Here is a 22923-nt window from a genome sequence, read left to right as displayed (position 1 = left end):
GCACTTTCCTAAGGGGGTCAAACTATGTCCCAAAGGTCACCGGATCTGGTGTCATTTTAAAGAAGTAGTCCAGTTACACATTTGTGGGCTTATAACTTGGCTTCTGAATGTCCTAGAGAGATCAGGTTTTTTTAGTGTACTCCAATCAACAGCCCCTACAACCACAAAAAGGAATGGAGTCATTAGCACTTAAGGTTTGTAAATGGCACCCAGAATTATGTTGCACGAAGCACAATTTCACATCATTCTGGGTTCATCTGTGTGAAAACAAGGTCCAATCAGGCTGAAACGTTACAGGAAGGTAGAATCTATTGAGTTGTAAGTGATCTGAATGTTTCATGATGATAGCACTATCCTAAGGGGGTGAAACCATGTCCCAAAGGTCACCGGATCTGGTGTCAATTTAAAGAAGTAGTCCAGTTACACATTTGTGGGCTCATAACTTGGCTTCTACATGTCCTAGAGAGATCAGGTTTGTTTTAGTGTACTCCAATCAACAGCCTCTACAACCATAAAAAGGAATGGAGTCATTAGCACTTATGGTTTGTAAATGGCACCCAGAATTATGTTGCACTAAGCACAATTTCACATCATTCTGGGACCATTTGTGTGAAAACAAGGTCCAATCAGGCTGAAACGTTACAAGAAGGTAGAATCTATTGAGTTTTAAGTGATCTGAACGTTTCAAGATGATCGCACTTTCCTAAGGGGGTCAAACAATGTCCCAAAGGTCACCGGATCTGGTGTCAATTTAAAGAAGTAGTCCAGTTACACCTTTGTGGGCTTATAACTTGGCTTCTGAATATCCTAGAGAGGTCAGGTTTGTTTTAGAGTACTCCAATTAGCAGCCCCCATTACCATTAAAAGGAATGGAGTCATTAGCACTTATGGTTTTTAAATGGCACCCAGAATTATGTTGCACGAAGCACAATTTCACATCATTCTGGGTTCATTTGAGTGAAACGAGGTCCAATCAGGCTGAAACGTTACAAAAAGGTAGAATCTATTGAGTTGTAAGTTATCTGAACGTTTCAAGATGATCGCACATTCCTATAGGGGGTAAAACCATGTCCCAAAGGTCACCGGATCTGGTGTCACTTTAAAGAAGTAGTCCAGTTACACATTTGTGGGCTTATAACTTGGCTTCTGAATGTCCTAGAGAGATCAGGTTTGTTTTATTGTACTCCAATCAACAGGCCCTACAACCACAAAAAGGAATGGAGTCATTAGCACTTATGGTTTGTAAATGGCACCCAGAATTATGTTGCACGAAGCACAATTTCACATCATTCTGGGTCCATTTGTGTGAAAACATGGTCCAATCAGGCTGAAACGTTACAGGAAGGTAGAATCTATTGAGTTGTAAGTGATCTGAACGTTTCATGATGATAGCACTTTCCTAAGGGGGTCAAACCATGTCCCAAAGGTCACCGGATCTGGTGTCAATTTAAAGAAGTAGTCCAGTTACACATTTGTGGGCATATAACTTGGCTTCTGAATGTCCTAGAGAGATCAGGTTTGTTTTATTATACTCCAATCAACAGCCCCTACAACCACAAAAAGGAATGGAGTCATTAGCACTTATGGTTTTTAAATGGCACCCAGAATTATGCGGCACAAAGCACAATTTCACATCATTCTGGGTTCATTTGTGTGAAAACAAGGTCCAATCAGGCTGAAACGTTACAGGAAGGTAGAATCTATTGAGTTGTAAGTGATCTGAACGTTTCATGATGATAGTACTTTCCTAAGGGGATGAAACCATGTCCCAAAGGTCACCAGGCCTGGTGTCACTTTAAAGAAGTAGTCTAATTACACCTTTGAGGGCTTATAACTTGGTTTCTGAATGTCCTAGAGAGATCAGGTTTGTTTTAGTATACTCCAATCAACAGCCCCTACAACCACAAAAAGGAATGGAGTCATTAGAACTTATGGTTTTTAAATGGCACCCAGAATTATGTTGCACGAAGCACAATTTCACATCATTCTGGGTTCATTTGTGTGAAAACAAGGTACAATCAGGCTAAAACGTTACAGGAAGGTAGAATCTATTGAGTTGTAAGAAATCTGAATGTTTCATGATGATAGCACTTTCCTAAGGGGGTCAAACCACGTCCCAAAGGTCACTGGATCTGGGGTCAATTTAAAGAAGTAGTCCAGTTACACATTTGTGGGCTTATAACTTGGCTTCTGAATGTCCTAGAGAGATCAGGTTTGTTTTAATGTACTCCAACCAACAGCCCCTACAACCACAAAAAGGAATGGAGTCATTAGCACTTATGGTTTGTAAATGGCACCCAGAATTATGTTGCACGAAGCACAGTTTCACATCATTCTGGGTCCATTTGTGTGAAAACAAGGTCCAATCAGGCTGAAAAGTTACAAGAAGGTAGAATCTATTGAGTTGTAAGTGATCTGAACGTTTCATGATGATTGCACATTCCTATAGGGAGTCAAACCATGTCCCAAAGGTCACCGGGCCTGGTGTCACTTTAAAGAAGTAGCCCAGTTACACCTTTGTGGGCTTATAACTTGGCTTCTGAATGTCCTAGAGAGATCAGGTTTGTTTTAGTGTACTCCAATCAACCACCCCTACAACCTCAATAAGGAATGGAGTCAATAGCACTTATGGTTTGTAAATGGCACCCAGAATTATGTTGCATGAAGCACAATTTCACATCATTCTGGGTCCATTTGTGTGAAAACAAGGTCCAATCAGGCTGAAACGTTACAAGAAGTTAGAATCTATTGAGTTGTAAGTGATCTGAACGTTTCATGATGATCGCACATTCCTATAGGGGGTCAAACCATGTCCCAAAGGTCACCGGGCCTGGTGTCACTTTAAAGAAGTAGTCCAGTTACACCTTTGTGGGCTTAGAATTTGGCTTCTGAATATCCTAGAGAAGTCAGGTTTGTTTTAGAGTACTCCAATTAGCAGCCCCCATTACCACTAAAATGAATGGAGTCATTAGAACTTATGGTTTTTAAATGGCACCCAGAATTATGTTGCACGAAGCACAATTTCACATCATTCTGGGTTCATTTGTGTGAAAACAAGGTCCAATCAGGCTGAAACGTTACAGGAAGGTAGAATCTATTGAGTTGTAAGTGATCTGAATGTTTCATGATGATAGCACTTTCCTAAGGGGGTGAAACAATGTCCCAAAGGTCACCGGATCTGGTGTCAATTTAAAGAAGTAGTCCAGTTACACATTTGTGGGCTCATAACTTGGCTTCTGAATGTCCTAGAGAGATCAGGTTTCTTTTAGTATACTCCAATCAACAGCCCCTACAACCACAAAAAGGAATGGAGTCATTAGCTCTTATGGTTTTTAAATGGCACCCAGAATTATGTTGCACGAAGCACAATTTCACATCATTCTGGGTCCATTTGTGTGAAAACAAGGTCCAATCAGGCTGAAACGTTACGAGAAGGTAGAATCTATTGAGTTGTAAGTGATCTGAACGTTTCATAATGATCGCACATTCCTATAGGGGGTCAAACCATGTCCCAAAGGTCACCGGGCCTGGTGTCACTTTAAAGAAGTAGTCCAGTTACACATTTGTGGGCTTATAACTTGGCTTCTGAATGTCCTAGAGAGATCAGGTTTGTTTTAGTATACTCCAATCAACAGCCCCTACAACCACAAAAAGGAATGGAGTCATTAGAACTTATGGTTTTTAAATGGCACCCAGAATTATGTTGCACGAAGCACAATTTCACATCATTCTGGGTCCATTTGTGTGAAAACAAGGTCCAATCAGGCTGAAACGCTACAAGAAGGTAGAATCTATTGAGTTGTAAGTGATCTGAACGTTTCAAGATGATCGCACATTCCTATAGGGGGTAAAACCATGTCCCAAAGGTCACCGGGCCTGGTGTCACTTTAAAGAAGTAGTCCAGTTACACCTTTGTGGGCTTATAACTTGGCTTCTGAATGTCCTAGAGAGGTTAGGTTTGTTTTAGTATACTCCAATCAACAGCCCCTACAACCACAAAAATGAATGGAGTCATTAGCACTTATGGTTTTTAAATGGCACCCAGAATTATGGTGCACGAAGCACAATTTCACATCATTCTGGGTTCATTTGTGTGAAAACAAGGTCCAATCAGGCTGAAATGTCACAGGAAGGTAGAATCTATTGAGTTGTAAGTGATCTGAACGTTTCATGATGATAGCACTTTCCTAAGGGGGTCAAACCATGTCCCAAAGGTCACCGGATCTGGTGTCAATTTAAAGAAGTAGTCCAGTTACACCTTTGTGGGCATATAACTTGGCTTCTGAATGTCCTAGAGAGATCAGGTTTGTTTTAGTATACTCCAATCAACAGCCCCAAAAGGAATGGAGTCATTAGCACTTATGGTTTTTAAATGGCACCCAGAATTATGTTGCACGAAGCACAATTTCACATCATTCTGGGTTCATTTGTGTGAAAACAAGGTCCAATCAGGCTGAAACGTTACAGGACGGTAGAATCTATTGAGTTGTAATTGATCTGAACGTTTCAAGATGATCGCACATTCCTATAGGGGGTAAAACCATGTCCCAAAGGTCACCGGGCCTGGTGTCACTTTAAAGACGTAGTCCAGTTACACCTTTGTGGGCTTATAACTTGGCTTCTGAATGTCCTAGAGAGGTTAGGTTTGTTTTAGTATACTCCAATCAACAGCCCCTACAACCACAAAAATGAATGGAGTCATTAGCACTTATGGTTTTTAAATGGCACCCAGAATTATGTTGCACGAAGCACAATTTCACATCATTCTGGGTTCATTTGTGTGAAAACAAGGTCCAATCAGGCTGAAACGTTACAGGAAGGTGGAATCTATTGAGTTGTAAGTGATCTGAACGTTTCAAGATGATCGCACATTCCTATAGGGGGTCAAACCATGTCCCAAATGTCACCGGATCTGGTGTCAATTTAAAGAAGTACTCCAGTTACACATTTGTGGGCTTATAACTTGGCTTCTGAATGTCCTAGAGATATCAGGTTTGTTTTAATGTACTCCAACCAACAGCCCCTACAACCACAAAAAGGAATGGAGTCATTAGCACTTATGGTTTGTAAATGGCACCCAGAATTATGGTGCACGAAGCACAATTTCACATCATTCTGGGTTCATTTGTGTGAAAACAAGGTCCAATCAGGCTGAAATGTTACAGGAAGGTAGAATCTATTGAGTTGTAAGTGATCTGAACGTTTCATGATGATAGCACTTTCCTAAGGGGGTCAAACCATGTCCCAAAGGTCACCGGATCTGGTGTCAATTTAAAGAAGTAGTCCAGTTACACCTTTGTGGGCATATAACTTGGCTTCTGAATGTCCTAGAGAGATCAGGTTTGTTTTAGTATACTCCAATCAACAGCCCCAAAAGGAATGGAGTCATTAGCACTTATGGTTTTTAAATGGCACCCAGAATTATGTTGCACGAAGCACAATTTCACATCATTCTGGGTTCATTTGTGTGAAAACAAGGTCCAATCAGGCTGAAACGTTACAGGACGGTAGAATCTATTGAGTTGTAAGTGATCTGAACGTTTCAAGATGATCGCACATTCCTATAGGGGGTCAAACCATGTCCCAAAGGTCACCGGGCCTGGTGTCACTTTAAAGAAGTAGTCCAGTTACACCTTTGTGGGCTTATAACTTGGCTTCTGAATATCCTAGAGAGGTCAGGTTTGTTTTAGAGTACTCCAATTAGCAGCCCCCATTACCATTAAAAGGAATGGAGTCATTAGCACTTATGGTTTTTAAATGGCACCCAGAATTATGTTGCACGAAGCACAATTTCACATCATTCTGGGTTCATTTGAGTGAAACGAGGTCCAATCAGGCTGAAACGTTACAAAAAGGTAGAATCTATTGAGTTGTAAGTTATCTGAACGTTTCAAGATGATCGCACATTCCTATAGGGGGTAAAACCATGTCCCAAAGGTCACCGGGCCTGGTGTCACTTTAAAGAAGTAGTCCAGTTACACCTTTGTGGGCTTATAACTTGGCTTCTGAATGTCCTAGAGAGGTTAGGTTTGTTTTAGTATACTCCAATCAACAGCCCCTACAACCACAAAAATGAATGGAGTCATTAGCACTTATGGTTTTTAAATGGCACCCAGAATTATGGTGCACGAAGCACAATTTCACATCATTCTGGGTTCATTTGTGTGAAAACAAGGTCCAATCAGGCTGAAATGTCACAGGAAGGTAGAATCTATTGAGTTGTAAGTGATCTGAACGTTTCATGATGATAGCACTTTCCTAAGGGGGTCAAACCATGTACCAAAGGTCACCGGATCTGGTGTCAATTTAAAGAAGTAGTCCAGTTACACCTTTGTGGGCATATAACTTGGCTTCTGAATGTCCTAGAGAGATCAGGTTTGTTTTAGTATACTCCAATCAACAGCCCCAAAAGGAATGGAGTCATTAGCACTTATGGTTTTTAAATGGCACCCAGAATTATGTTGCACGAAGCACAATTTCACATCATTCTGGGTTCATTTGTGTGAAAACAAGGTCCAATCAGGCTGAAACGTTACAGGACGGTAGAATCTATTGAGTTGTAATTGATCTGAACGTTTCAAGATGATCGCACATTCCTATAGGGGGTAAAACCATGTCCCAAAGGTCACCGGGCCTGGTGTCACTTTAAAGACGTAGTCCAGTTACACCTTTGTGGGCTTATAACTTGGCTTCTGAATGTCCTAGAGAGGTTAGGTTTGTTTTAGTATACTCCAATCAACAGCCCCTACAACCACAAAAATGAATGGAGTCATTAGCACTTATGGTTTTTAAATGGCACCCAGAATTATGTTGCACGAAGCACAATTTCACATCATTCTGGGTTCATTTGTGTGAAAACAAGGTCCAATCAGGCTGAAACGTTACAGGAAGGTGGAATCTATTGAGTTGTAAGTGATCTGAACGTTTCAAGATGATCGCACATTCCTATAGGGGGTCAAACCATGTCCCAAATGTCACCGGATCTGGTGTCAATTTAAAGAAGTACTCCAGTTACACATTTGTGGGCTTATAACTTGGCTTCTGAATGTCCTAGAGATATCAGGTTTGTTTTAATGTACTCCAACCAACAGCCCCTACAACCACAAAAAGGAATGGAGTCATTAGCACTTATGGTTTGTAAATGGCACCCAGAATTATGGTGCACGAAGCACAATTTCACATCATTCTGGGTTCATTTGTGTGAAAACAAGGTCCAATCAGGCTGAAATGTTACAGGAAGGTAGAATCTATTGAGTTGTAAGTGATCTGAACGTTTCATGATGATAGCACTTTCCTAAGGGGGTCAAACCATGTCCCAAAGGTCACCGGATCTGGTGTCAATTTAAAGAAGTAGTCCAGTTACACCTTTGTGGGCATATAACTTGGCTTCTGAATGTCCTAGAGAGATCAGGTTTGTTTTAGTATACTCCAATCAACAGCCCCAAAAGGAATGGAGTCATTAGCACTTATGGTTTTTAAATGGCACCCAGAATTATGTTGCACGAAGCACAATTTCACATCATTCTGGGTTCATTTGTGTGAAAACAAGGTCCAATCAGGCTGAAACGTTACAGGACGGTAGAATCTATTGAGTTGTAAGTGATCTGAACGTTTCAAGATGATCGCACATTCCTATAGGGGGTCAAACCATGTCCCAAAGGTCACCGGGCCTGGTGTCACTTTAAAGAAGTAGTCCAGTTACACCTTTGTGGGCTTATAACTTGGCTTCTGAATATCCTAGAGAGGTCAGGTTTGTTTTAGAGTACTCCAATTAGCAGCCCCCATTACCATTAAAAGGAATGGAGTCATTAGCACTTATGGTTTTTAAATGGCACCCAGAATTATGTTGCACGAAGCACAATTTCACATCATTCTGGGTTCATTTGAGTGAAACGAGGTCCAATCAGGCTGAAACGTTACAAAAAGGTAGAATCTATTGAGTTGTAAGTTATCTGAACGTTTCAAGATGATCGCACATTCCTATAGGGGGTAAAACCATGTCCCAAAGGTCACCGGATCTGGTGTCACTTTAAAGAAGTAGTCCAGTTACACATTTGTGGGCTTATAACTTGGCTTCTGAATGTCCTAGAGAGATCAGGTTTGTTTTATTGTACTCCAATCAACAGGCCCTACAACCACAAAAAGGAATGGAGTCATTAGCACTTATGGTTTGTAAATGGCACCCAGAATTATGTTGCACGAAGCACAATTTCACATCATTCTGGGTCCATTTGTGTGAAAACATGGTCCAATCAGGCTGAAACGTTACAGGAAGGTAGAATCTATTGAGTTGTAAGTGATCTGAACGTTTCATGATGATAGCACTTTCCTAAGGGGGTCAAACCATGTCCCAAAGGTCACCGGATCTGGTGTCAATTTAAAGAAGTAGTCCAGTTACACATTTGTGGGCATATAACTTGGCTTCTGAATGTCCTAGAGAGATCAGGTTTGTTTTATTATACTCCAATCAACAGCCCCTACAACCACAAAAAGGAATGGAGTCATTAGCACTTATGGTTTTTAAATGGCACCCAGAATTATGCGGCACAAAGCACAATTTCACATCATTCTGGGTTCATTTGTGTGAAAACAAGGTCCAATCAGGCTGAAACGTTACAGGAAGGTAGAATCTATTGAGTTGTAAGTGATCTGAACGTTTCATGATGATAGTACTTTCCTAAGGGGATGAAACCATGTCCCAAAGGTCACCAGGCCTGGTGTCACTTTAAAGAAGTAGTCTAATTACACCTTTGAGGGCTTATAACTTGGTTTCTGAATGTCCTAGAGAGATCAGGTTTGTTTTAGTATACTCCAATCAACAGCCCCTACAACCACAAAAAGGAATGGAGTCATTAGAACTTATGGTTTTTAAATGGCACCCAGAATTATGTTGCACGAAGCACAATTTCACATCATTCTGGGTTCATTTGTGTGAAAACAAGGTACAATCAGGCTAAAACGTTACAGGAAGGTAGAATCTATTGAGTTGTAAGAAATCTGAATGTTTCATGATGATAGCACTTTCCTAAGGGGGTCAAACCACGTCCCAAAGGTCACTGGATCTGGGGTCAATTTAAAGAAGTAGTCCAGTTACACATTTGTGGGCTTATAACTTGGCTTCTGAATGTCCTAGAGAGATCAGGTTTGTTTTAATGTACTCCAACCAACAGCCCCTACAACCACAAAAAGGAATGGAGTCATTAGCACTTATGGTTTGTAAATGGCACCCAGAATTATGTTGCACGAAGCACAGTTTCACATCATTCTGGGTCCATTTGTGTGAAAACAAGGTCCAATCAGGCTGAAAAGTTACAAGAAGGTAGAATCTATTGAGTTGTAAGTGATCTGAACGTTTCATGATGATTGCACATTCCTATAGGGAGTCAAACCATGTCCCAAAGGTCACCGGGCCTGGTGTCACTTTAAAGAAGTAGCCCAGTTACACCTTTGTGGGCTTATAACTTGGCTTCTGAATGTCCTAGAGAGATCAGGTTTGTTTTAGTGTACTCCAATCAACCACCCCTACAACCTCAATAAGGAATGGAGTCAATAGCACTTATGGTTTGTAAATGGCACCCAGAATTATGTTGCATGAAGCACAATTTCACATCATTCTGGGTCCATTTGTGTGAAAACAAGGTCCAATCAGGCTGAAACGTTACAAGAAGTTAGAATCTATTGAGTTGTAAGTGATCTGAACGTTTCATGATGATCGCACATTCCTATAGGGGGTCAAACCATGTCCCAAAGGTCACCGGGCCTGGTGTCACTTTAAAGAAGTAGTCCAGTTACACCTTTGTGGGCTTAGAATTTGGCTTCTGAATATCCTAGAGAAGTCAGGTTTGTTTTAGAGTACTCCAATTAGCAGCCCCCATTACCACTAAAATGAATGGAGTCATTAGAACTTATGGTTTTTAAATGGCACCCAGAATTATGTTGCACGAAGCACAATTTCACATCATTCTGGGTTCATTTGTGTGAAAACAAGGTCCAATCAGGCTGAAACGTTACAGGAAGGTAGAATCTATTGAGTTGTAAGTGATCTGAATGTTTCATGATGATAGCACTTTCCTAAGGGGGTGAAACAATGTCCCAAAGGTCACCGGATCTGGTGTCAATTTAAAGAAGTAGTCCAGTTACACATTTGTGGGCTCATAACTTGGCTTCTGAATGTCCTAGAGAGATCAGGTTTCTTTTAGTATACTCCAATCAACAGCCCCTACAACCACAAAAAGGAATGGAGTCATTAGCTCTTATGGTTTTTAAATGGCACCCAGAATTATGTTGCACGAAGCACAATTTCACATCATTCTGGGTCCATTTGTGTGAAAACAAGGTCCAATCAGGCTGAAACGTTACGAGAAGGTAGAATCTATTGAGTTGTAAGTGATCTGAACGTTTCATAATGATCGCACATTCCTATAGGGGGTCAAACCATGTCCCAAAGGTCACCGGGCCTGGTGTCACTTTAAAGAAGTAGTCCAGTTACACATTTGTGGGCTTATAACTTGGCTTCTGAATGTCCTAGAGAGATCAGGTTTGTTTTAGTATACTCCAATCAACAGCCCCTACAACCACAAAAAGGAATGGAGTCATTAGAACTTATGGTTTTTAAATGGCACCCAGAATTATGTTGCACGAAGCACAATTTCACATCATTCTGGGTCCATTTGTGTGAAAACAAGGTCCAATCAGGCTGAAACGCTACAAGAAGGTAGAATCTATTGAGTTGTAAGTGATCTGAACGTTTCAAGATGATCGCACATTCCTATAGGGGGTAAAACCATGTCCCAAAGGTCACCGGGCCTGGTGTCACTTTAAAGAAGTAGTCCAGTTACACCTTTGTGGGCTTATAACTTGGCTTCTGAATGTCCTAGAGAGGTTAGGTTTGTTTTAGTATACTCCAATCAACAGCCCCTACAACCACAAAAATGAATGGAGTCATTAGCACTTATGGTTTTTAAATGGCACCCAGAATTATGGTGCACGAAGCACAATTTCACATCATTCTGGGTTCATTTGTGTGAAAACAAGGTCCAATCAGGCTGAAATGTCACAGGAAGGTAGAATCTATTGAGTTGTAAGTGATCTGAACGTTTCATGATGATAGCACTTTCCTAAGGGGGTCAAACCATGTCCCAAAGGTCACCGGATCTGGTGTCAATTTAAAGAAGTAGTCCAGTTACACCTTTGTGGGCATATAACTTGGCTTCTGAATGTCCTAGAGAGATCAGGTTTGTTTTAGTATACTCCAATCAACAGCCCCAAAAGGAATGGAGTCATTAGCACTTATGGTTTTTAAATGGCACCCAGAATTATGTTGCACGAAGCACAATTTCACATCATTCTGGGTTCATTTGTGTGAAAACAAGGTCCAATCAGGCTGAAACGTTACAGGACGGTAGAATCTATTGAGTTGTAATTGATCTGAACGTTTCAAGATGATCGCACATTCCTATAGGGGGTAAAACCATGTCCCAAAGGTCACCGGGCCTGGTGTCACTTTAAAGACGTAGTCCAGTTACACCTTTGTGGGCTTATAACTTGGCTTCTGAATGTCCTAGAGAGGTTAGGTTTGTTTTAGTATACTCCAATCAACAGCCCCTACAACCACAAAAATGAATGGAGTCATTAGCACTTATGGTTTTTAAATGGCACCCAGAATTATGTTGCACGAAGCACAATTTCACATCATTCTGGGTTCATTTGTGTGAAAACAAGGTCCAATCAGGCTGAAACGTTACAGGAAGGTGGAATCTATTGAGTTGTAAGTGATCTGAACGTTTCAAGATGATCGCACATTCCTATAGGGGGTCAAACCATGTCCCAAATGTCACCGGATCTGGTGTCAATTTAAAGAAGTACTCCAGTTACACATTTGTGGGCTTATAACTTGGCTTCTGAATGTCCTAGAGATATCAGGTTTGTTTTAATGTACTCCAACCAACAGCCCCTACAACCACAAAAAGGAATGGAGTCATTAGCACTTATGGTTTGTAAATGGCACCCAGAATTATGGTGCACGAAGCACAATTTCACATCATTCTGGGTTCATTTGTGTGAAAACAAGGTCCAATCAGGCTGAAATGTTACAGGAAGGTAGAATCTATTGAGTTGTAAGTGATCTGAACGTTTCATGATGATAGCACTTTCCTAAGGGGGTCAAACCATGTCCCAAAGGTCACCGGATCTGGTGTCAATTTAAAGAAGTAGTCCAGTTACACCTTTGTGGGCATATAACTTGGCTTCTGAATGTCCTAGAGAGATCAGGTTTGTTTTAGTATACTCCAATCAACAGCCCCAAAAGGAATGGAGTCATTAGCACTTATGGTTTTTAAATGGCACCCAGAATTATGTTGCACGAAGCACAATTTCACATCATTCTGGGTTCATTTGTGTGAAAACAAGGTCCAATCAGGCTGAAACGTTACAGGACGGTAGAATCTATTGAGTTGTAAGTGATCTGAACGTTTCAAGATGATCGCACATTCCTATAGGGGGTCAAACCATGTCCCAAAGGTCACCGGGCCTGGTGTCACTTTAAAGAAGTAGTCCAGTTACACCTTTGTGGGCTTATAACTTGGCTTCTGAATGTCCTAGAGAGGTTAGGTTTGTTTTAGTGTTCTCCAATCAACAGCCCCTACAACCACAAAACGGAATGGAGTCATTAGCACTTATGGTTTGTAAATGGCACCCAGAATTATGTTGCACGAAGCACAATTTCACATCAATCTGGGTTCATTTGTGTGAAAACAAGGTCCAATTAGGCTGAAACGTTACAGGAAGGTAGAATCTATTGAGTTGTAAGTGATCTGAACGTTTCATGATGATCGCACATTCCTATAGGGGGTCAAACCATGTCCCAAAGGTCACCGGGCCTGGTGTCACTTTAAAGAAGTAGTCCAGTTACACCTTTGTGGGCTTAGAACTTGGCTTCTGAATATCCTAGAGAGGTCAGGTTTGTTTTAGAGTACTCCAATTAGCAGCCCCCATTACCACTAAAAGGAATGGAGTCATTAGAACTTATGGTTTTTAAATGGCACCCAGAATTATGTTGCACGAAGCACAATTTCACATCATTCTGGGTTCATTTGTGTGAAAACAAGGTCCAGTCAGGCTGAAACGTTACAGGAAGGTAGAATCTATTGAGTTGTAAGTGATCTGAACGTTTCATGATGATAGCACTTTCCTAAGGGGGTCAAACTATGTCCCAAAGGTCACCGGATCTGGTGTCATTTTAAAGAAGTAGTCCAGTTACACATTTGTGGGCTTATAACTTGGCTTCTGAATGTCCTAGAGAGATCAGGTTTTTTTAGTGTACTCCAATCAACAGCCCCTACAACCACAAAAAGGAATGGAGTCATTAGCACTTAAGGTTTGTAAATGGCACCCAGAATTATGTTGCACGAAGCACAATTTCACATCATTCTGGGTTCATCTGTGTGAAAACAAGGTCCAATCAGGCTGAAACGTTACAGGAAGGTAGAATCTATTGAGTTGTAAGTGATCTGAATGTTTCATGATGATAGCACTATCCTAAGGGGGTGAATCCATGTCCCAAAGGTCACCGGATCTGGTGTCAATTTAAAGAAGTAGTCCAGTTACACATTTGTGGGCTCATAACTTGGCTTCTACATGTCCTAGAGCGATCAGGTTTGTTTTAGTGTACTCCAATCAACAGCCCCTACAACCATAAAAAGGAATGGAGTCATTAGCACTTATGGTTTGTAAATGACACCCAGAATTATGTTGCACTAAGCACAATTTCACATCATTCTGGGACCATTTGTGTGAAAACAAGGTCCAATCAGGCTGAAACGTTACAAGAAGGTAGAATCTATTGAGTTTTAAGTGATCTGAACGTTTCAAGATGATCGCACTTTCCTAAGGGGGTCAAACAATGTCCCAAAGGTCACCGGATCTGGTGTCAATTTAAAGAAGTAGTCCAGTTACACCTTTGTGGGCTTATAACTTGGCTTCTGAATATCCTAGAGAGGTCAGGTTTGTTTTAGAGTACTCCAATTAGCAGCCCCCATTACCACTAAAAGGAATGGAGTCATTAGCACTTATGGTTTTTAAATGGCACCCAGAATTATGTTGCACGAAGCACAATTTCACATCATTCTGGGTTCATTTGAGTGAAACGAGGTCCAATCAGGCTGAAACGTTACAAGAAGGTAGAATCTATTGAGTTGTAAGTTATCTGAACGTTTCAAGATGATCGCACATTCCTATAGGGGGTAAAACCATGTCCCAAAGGTCACCGGATCTGGTTTCACTTTAAAGAAGTAGTCCAGTTACACATTTGTGGGCTTATAACTTGGCTTCTGAATGTCCTAGAGAGATCAGGTTTGTTTTATTGTACTCCAATCAACAGGCCCTACAACCACAAAAAGGAATGGAGTCATTAGCACTTATGGTTTGTAAATGGCACCCAGAATTATGTTGCACGAAGCACAATTTCACATCATTCTGGGTCCATTTGTGTGAAAACATGGTCCAATCAGGCTGAAACGTTACAGGAAGGTAGAATCTATTGAGTTGTAAGTGATCTGAACGTTTCATGATGATAGCACTTTCCTAAGGGGGTCAAACCATGTCCCAAAGGTCACCGGATCTGGTGTCAATTTAAAGAAGTAGTCCAGTTACACATTTGTGGGCTTATAACTTGGCTTCTGAATGTCCTAGAGAGATCAGGTTTGTTTTATTATACTCCAATCAACAGCCCCTACAACCACAAAAAGGAATGGAGTCATTAGCACTTATGGTTTTTAAATGGCACCCAGAATTATGTGGCACAAAGCACAATTTCACATCATTCTGGGTTCATTTGTGTGAAAACAAGGTCCAATCAGGCTGAAACGTTACAGGAAGGTAGAATCTATTGAGTTGTAAGTGATCTGAACGTTTCATGATGATAGTACTTTCCTAAGGGGATGAAACCATGTCCCAAAGGTCACCAGGCCTGGTGTCACTTTAAAGAAGTAGTCCAATTACACCTTTGAGGGCTTATAACTTGGTTTCTGAATGTCCTAGAGAGATCAGGTTTGTTTTAATGTACTCCAACCAACAGCCCCTACAACCACAAAAAGGAATGGAGTCATTAGCACTTATGGTTTGTAAATGGCACCCAGAATTATGTTGCACGAAGCACAGTTTCACATCATTCTGGGTCCATTTGTGTGAAAACTTTGTCCAATCTGGCTGAAACATTACAAGAAGGTAGAATCTATTGAGTTGTAAGTGATCTGAACGTTTCATGATGATTGCACATTCCTATAGGGGGTCAAACCATGTCCCAAAGGTCACCGGGCCTGGTGTCACTTTAAAGAAGTAGCCCAGTTACACCTTTGTGGGCTTATAACTTGGCTTCTGAATGTCCTAGAGAGATCAGGTTTGTTTTAGTGTACTCCAATCAACCACCCCTACAACCTCAATAAGGAATGGAGTCAATAGCACTTATGGTTTGTAAATGGCACCCAGAATTATGTTGCACGAAGCACAATTTCACATCATTCTGGGTCCATTTGTGTGAAAACAAGGTCCAATCAGGCTGAAACGTTACAAGAAGTTAGAATCTATTGAGTTGTAAGTGATCTGAACGTTTCATGATGATCGCACATTCCTATAGGGGGTCAAACCATGTCCCAAAGGTCACCGGGCCTGGTGTCACTTTAAAGAAGTAGTCCAGTGACACCTTTGTGGGCTTAGAACTTGGCTTCTGAATATCCTAGAGAGGTCAGGTTTGTTTTAGAGTACTCCAATTAGCAGCCCCCATTACCACTAAAATGAATGGAGTCATTAGAACTTATGGTTTTTAAATGGCACCCAGAATTATGTTGCACGGAGCACAATTTCACATCATTCTGGGTTCATTTGTGTGAAAACAAGGTACAATCAGGCTAAAACGTTACAGGAAGGTAGAATCTATTGAGTTGTAAGTGATATGAATGTTTCATGATGATAGCACTTTCCTAAGGGGGACAAACCACGTCCCAAAGGTCACTGGATCTGGTGTCAATTTAAAGAAGTAGTCCAGTTACCCATTTGTGGGCTTATAACTTGGCTTCTGAATGTCCTAGAGAGATCAGGTTTGTTTTAGTGTACTCCAATCAACAGCCCCTACAACCTCAATAAGGAATGGAGTCAATAGCACTTATGGTTTGTAAATGGCACCCAGAATTATGTTGCACGAAGCACAATTTCACATCATTCTGGGTCCATTTGTGTGAAAACAAGGCCCAATCAGGCTGAAACGTTACAAGAAGTTAGAATCTATTGAGTTGTAAGTGATCTGAACGTTTCATGATGATCGCACATTCCTATAGGGGGTCAAACCATGTCCCAAAGGTCACCGGGCCTGGTGTCACTTTAAAGAAGTAGTCCAGTTACACCTTTGTGGGCTTATAACTTGGCTTCTGAATGTCCTAGAGAGGTTAGGTTTGTTTTAGTATACTCCAATCAACAGCCCCTACAACCACAAAAATGAATGGAGTCATTAGCACTTATGGTTTTTAAATGGCACCCAGAATTATGTTGCACGAAGCACAATTTCACATCATTCTGGGTTCATTTGTGTGAAAACAAGGTCCAATCAGGCTGAAACGTTACAGGAAGGTAGAATCTATTTAGTTGTAAGTGATCTGAACGTTTCATGATGATAGCACTTTCCTAAGGGGGTCAAACTATGTCCCAAAGGTCACCGGATCTGGTGTCAATTTAAAGAAGTAGTCCAGTTACACATTTGTGGGCTTATAACTTGGCTTCTGAATGTCCTAGAGAGATCAGTTTTTTTAAGTGTACTCCAATCAACAGCCCCTACAACCACAAAAAGGAATGGAGTCATTAGCACTTAAGGTTTGTAAATGGCACCCAGAATTATGTTGCACGAAGCACAATTTCACATCATTCTGGGTTCATTTGTGTGAAAACAAGGTCCAATCAGGCTGAAACGTTACAGGAAGGTAGAATCTATTGAGTTGTAAGTGATCTGAATGTTTCATGATGATAGCACTTTCCTAAGGGGGTGAAACAATGTCCCAAAGGTCACCGGATCTGGTGTCAATTTAAAGTAGTCCAGTTACACATTTGTGGGCTCATAACTTGGCTTCTGAATGTCCTAGAGAGATCAGGTTTCTTTTAGTATACTCCAATCAACAGCCCCTACAACCACAAAAAGGAATGGAGTCATTAGCTCTTATGGTTTTTAAATGGCACCCAGAATTATGTTGCACGAAGCACAATTTCACATCATTCTGGGTCCATTTGTGTGAAAACAAGGTCCAATCAGGCTGAAACGTTACGAGAAGGTAGAATCTATTGAGTTGTAAGTGATCTGAACGTTTCATAATGATCGCACATTCCCTATAGGGGGTCAAACCATGTCCCAAAGGTCACCGGGCCTGGTGTCACTTTAAAGTAGTCGTCCAGTTACACATTTGTGGGCTTATAACTTGGCTTCTGAATGTCCTAGAGAGATCAGGTTTGTTTTAGTATACTCCAATCAACAGCCCCTACAACCACAAAAAGGAATGGAGTCATTAGAACTTATGGTTTTTAAATGGCACCCAGAATTATGTTGCACGGAGCACAATTTCACATCATTCTGGGTTCATTTGTGTGAAAACAAGGTACAATCAGGCTAAAACGTTACAGGAAGGTAGAATCTATTGAGATGTAAGTGATATGAATGTTTCATGATGATAGCACTTTCCTAAGGGGGTCAAACCACGTCCCAAAGGTCACTGGATCTGGTGTCAATTTAAAGAAGTAGTCCAGTTACCCATTTCTGGGCTTATAACTTGGCTTCTGAATGTCCTAGAGAGATCAGGTTTGTTTTAATGTACTCCAACCAACAGCCCCTACAACCACAAAAAGGAATGGAGTCATTAGCACTTATGGTTTGTAAATGGCACCCAGAATCATGTTGCACGAAGCACAATTTCACATCATTCTGGGTCCATTTGTGTGAAAACAAGGTCCAATCAGGCTGAAACGTTACAAGAAGTTAGAATCTATTGAGTTGTAAGTGATCTGAACGTTTCATGATGATCGCACTTTCCTATAGGGGGTCATACCAGGTCCCAAAGGTCACCGGGCCTGGTGTCACTTTAAAGAAGTAGTCCAGTTACACCTTTGTGGGCTTATAACTTGGCTTCTGAATATCCTAGAGAGGTCAGGTTTGTTTTAGTGTACTCCAATCAACAGCCCCTACAACCTCAATAAGGAATGGAGTCAATAGCACTTATGGTTTGTAAATGGCACCCAGAATTATTTTGCACGAAGCACAATTTCACATCATTCTGGGTCCATTTGTGTGAAAACATGGTCCAATCAGGCTGAAACGTTACAGGAAGGTAGAATCTATTGAGTTGTAAGTGATCTGAACGTTTCATGATTATAGCACTTTCCTAAGGGGGTCAAACCATGTCCCAAAGGTCACCGGATCTGGTTTCAATTTAAAGAAGTAGTCCAGTTACACATTTGTGGGCTTATAACTTGGCTTCTGAATGTCCTAGAGAGATCAGGTTTGTTTTAGTATACTCCAATCAACAGCCCCTACAACCACAAAAAGGAATGGAGTCATTAGCACTTATGGTTTTTAAATGGCACCCAGAATTATGTGGCACAAAGCACAATTTCACATCATTCTGGGTTCATTTGTGTGAAAACAAGGTCCAATCAGGCTGAAACGTTACAGGAAGGTAGAATCTATTGAGTTGTAAGTGATCTGAACGTTTCTTGATGATAGTACTTTCCTAAGGGGTTTAAACCATGTCCCAAAGGTCACCGGGCCTGGTGTCACTTTAAAGAAGTAGTCCAATTACACCTTTGAGGGCTTATAACTTGGCTTCTGAATGTCCTAGAGAGATCAGGTTTGTTTTAATGTACTCCAACCATTAGCCCCTACAACCACAAAAAGGAATGGAGTCATTAGCACTTATGGTTTGTAAATGGCACCCAGAATCAAGTTGCACGAAGCACAATTTCACATCATTCTGGGTCCATTTGTGTGAAAACAAGGTCCAATCAGGCTGAAACGTTACAAGAAGTTAGAATCTATTGAGTTGTAAGTGATCTGAACGTTTCATGATGATCGCACTTTCCTATAGGGGCTCATACCAGGTCCCAAAGGTCACCGGGCCTGGTGTCACTTTAAAGAAGTAGTCCAGTTACACCTTTGTGGGCTTATAACTTGGCTTCTGAATGTCCTAGAGAGATCAGGTTTGTTTTAGTATACTCCAATCAACAGCCCCTACAACCACAAAAAGGAATGGAGTCATTAGAACTTATGGTTTTTAAATGGCACCCAGAATTATGTTGCACGGAGCACAATTTCACATCATTCTTGGTTCATTTGTGTGAAAACAAGGTACAATCAGGCTAAAACGTTACAGGAAGGTAGAATCTATTGAGTTGTAAGTGATATGAATGTTTCATGATGATAGCACTTTCCTAAGGGGGTCAAACCACGTCCCAAAGGTCACTGGATCTGGTGTCAGTTTAAAGAAGTAGTCCAGTTACCCATTTGTGGGCTTATAACTTGGCTTCTGAATGTCCTAGAGAGATCAGGTTTGTTTTAATGTACTCCAACCAACAGCCCCTACAACCACAAAAAGGAATGGAGTCATTAGCACTTATGGTTTGTAAATGGCACCCAGAATCATGTTGCACGAAGCACAATTTCACATCATTCTGGGTCCATTTGTGTGAAAACAAGGTCCAATCAGGCTGAAACGTTACAAGAAGTTAGAATCTATTGAGTTGTAAGTGATCTGAACGTTTCATGATGATCGCACATTCCTATTGGGGGTCAAACCATGTCCAAAAGGTCACCGGGCCTGGTGTCACTTTAAAGAAGTAGTCCAGTTACACCTTTGTGGGCTTAGAACTTGGCTTCTGAATATCCTAGAGAGGTCAGGTTTGTTTTAGAGTACTCCAATTAGCAGCCCCCATTACCACTAAAATGAATGGAGTCATTAGAACTTATGGTTTTTAAATGGCACCCAGAATTATGTTGCACGAAGCACAATTTCACATCATTCTGGGTTCATTTGTGTGAAAACAAGGTCCAATCAGGCTGAAACGTTACAGGAAGGTAGAATCTATTGAGTTGTAAGTGATCTGAATGTTTCATGATGATAGCACTTTCCTAAGGGGGTGAAACAATGTCCCAAAGGTCACCGGATCTGGTGTCAATTTAAAGAAGTAGTCCAGTTACACATTTGTGGGCTCATAACTTGGCTTCTGAATGTCCTAGAGAGATCAGGTTTGTTTTAGTATACTCCAATCAACAGCCCCTACAACCACAAAAAGGAATGGAGTCATTAGAACTTATGGTTTTTAAATGGCACCCAGAATTATGTTGCACGGAGCACAATTTCACATCATTCTGGGTTCATTTGTGTGAAAACAAGGTACAATCAGGCTGAAACGTTACAGGAAGGTAGAATCTATTGAGTTGTAAGTGATATGAATGTTTCATGATGATAGCACTTTCCTAAGGGGGTCAAACCACGTCCCAAAGGTCACTGGATCTGGTGTCAATTTAAAGAAGTAGTCCAGTTACCCATTTGTGGGCTTATAACTTGGCTTCTGAATGTCCTAGAGAGATCAGGTTTGTTTTAGTGTACTCCAATCAACAGCCCCTACAACCTCAATAAGGAATGGAGTCAATAGCACTTATGGTTTGTAAATGGCACCCAGAATTATGTTGCACGAAGCACAATTTCACATCATTCTGGGTCCATTTGTGTGGAAACAAGGTCCAATCAGGCTGAAACGTTACAAGAAGTTAGAATCTATTGAGTGGTAAGTGATCTGAACGTTTCATGATGATCGCACATTCCTATAGGGGGTCAAACCATGTCCCAAAGGTCACCGGGCCTGGTGTCACTTTAAAGAAGTAGTCCAGTTACACCTTTGTGGGCTTAGAACTTGGCTTCTGTGACGGCTTCCTCTTGTTGTCCGTCCACGGTTATTGGAGTTGCCTCAAATCACCGCACACATACAATCAGGCCACAGACACAGGACTGTCCTTCAGAGCTTTTTACTGGCAGGATCTGATGTAAAAACAAGCACACAATAATACATCAGTGTGTGTGCGCTGCAACTGCATACAACGGTCTCCACCAGCTTTCATTACTGCTTTCCCTTTTTTTTTCCATCATATGATCGTATAGTGGCATTTAATAACAACAGCAATATATTAATTTAACAACTTGCATTTCAGAGCAGTACATACTTTCTTTTTGATAAAACATATAAAATAGTTAATAGTACCAACAATGACAGCGCAGCCGCCGACAGTTGAAACAGTTAACTGCCATCAGTAGGTATAACAGTCAACTGCCACCGGCAGTTGAAACAATAAAACATTTACAAATCATATTTTTACCAAACACATCTGAACGTACCTGATGTAAAAACAAGCACACAATAATACATCAGTGTGTGTGCGCTGCAACTGCATACAACGGTCTGTTCAAGGCAAAAAGAAAAAACCCAAACATTACTAAAAGGACTGAAAAGCTAGCTTCCATTAGTGTGAATCTCGTCTATAAAGTTATTAATTTAATGCAAACACAGCTAACCTTTTTCAAAATATGCTCTAACAACACTTAAATATTTGTAACAAGTCCTATTGATATATTAATTAAAGGTTAAAATGACTTAAAGTGCAGAGCGGCTTCACAGTACACCTACCTCCACCAGCTTTCATTACTGCTTTGGTGGGAGGGGCTGTGAATGCGCCTGAAGGACCCGTTGCATGCAGTTGCGCCTAACCACCAGTAGGCGGCTCCAAAAACACAAACAATCACTGCACATTACTTTTGGTGAAATTCACATTTTCATCTCTGTTACACTTCTGAATATCCTAGAGAGGTCAGGCTTGTTTTAGAGTACTCCAATTAGCAGCCCCCATTACCACTAAAATGAATGGAGTCATTAGAACTTATGGTTTTTAAATGGCACCCAGAATTATGTTGCACGAAGCACAATTTCACATCATTCTGGGTTCATCTGTGTGAAAACAAGGTCCAATCAGGCTGAAACGTTACAGGAAGGTAGAATCTATTGAGTTGTAAGTGATCTGAACGTTTCATGATGATAGCACTTTCCTAAGGGGGTCAAACTATGTCCCAAAGGTCACCGGATCTGGTGTCAATTTAAAGAAGTAGTCCAGTTACACATTTGTGGGCTTATAACTTGGCTTCTGAATGTCCTAGAGAGATCAGTTTTTTTTAGTGTACTCCAATCAACAGCCCCTACAACCACAAAAAGGAATGGAGTCATTAGCACTTAAGGTTTGTAAATGGCACCCAGAATTATGTTGCACGAAGCACAATTTCACATCATTCTGGGTTCATTTGTGTGAAAACAAGGTCCAATCAGGCTGAAACGTTACAGGAAGGTAGAATCTATTGAGTTGTAAGTGATCTGAATGTTTCATGATGATAGCACTTTCCTAAGGGGGTGAAACAATGTCCCAAAGGTCACCGGATCTGGTGTCAATTTAAAGTAGTCCAGTTACACATTTGTGGGCTCATAACTTGGCTTCTGAATGTCCTAGAGAGATCAGGTTTCTTTTAGTATACTCCAATCAACAGCCCCTACAACCACAAAAAGGAATGGAGTCATTAGCTCTTATGGTTTTTAAATGGCACCCAGAATTATGTTGCACGAAGCACAATTTCACATCATTCTGGGTCCATTTGTGTGAAAACAAGGTCCAATCAGGCTGAAACGTTACGAGAAGGTAGAATCTATTGAGTTGTAAGTGATCTGAACGTTTCATAATGATCGCACATTCCTATAGGGGGTCAAACCATGTCCCAAAGGTCACCGGGCCTGGTGTCACTTTAAAGAAGTAGTCCAGTTACACATTTGTGGGCTTATAACTTGGCTTCTGAATGTCCTAGA

Source organism: Nothobranchius furzeri, chromosome 8 (genome assembly GCF_043380555.1).
Source record: "Nothobranchius furzeri strain GRZ-AD chromosome 8, NfurGRZ-RIMD1, whole genome shotgun sequence".
Classification (NCBI taxonomy): Eukaryota; Metazoa; Chordata; class Actinopteri; order Cyprinodontiformes; family Nothobranchiidae; genus Nothobranchius; species Nothobranchius furzeri.
This window is presented reverse-complemented; position numbering follows the sequence as displayed.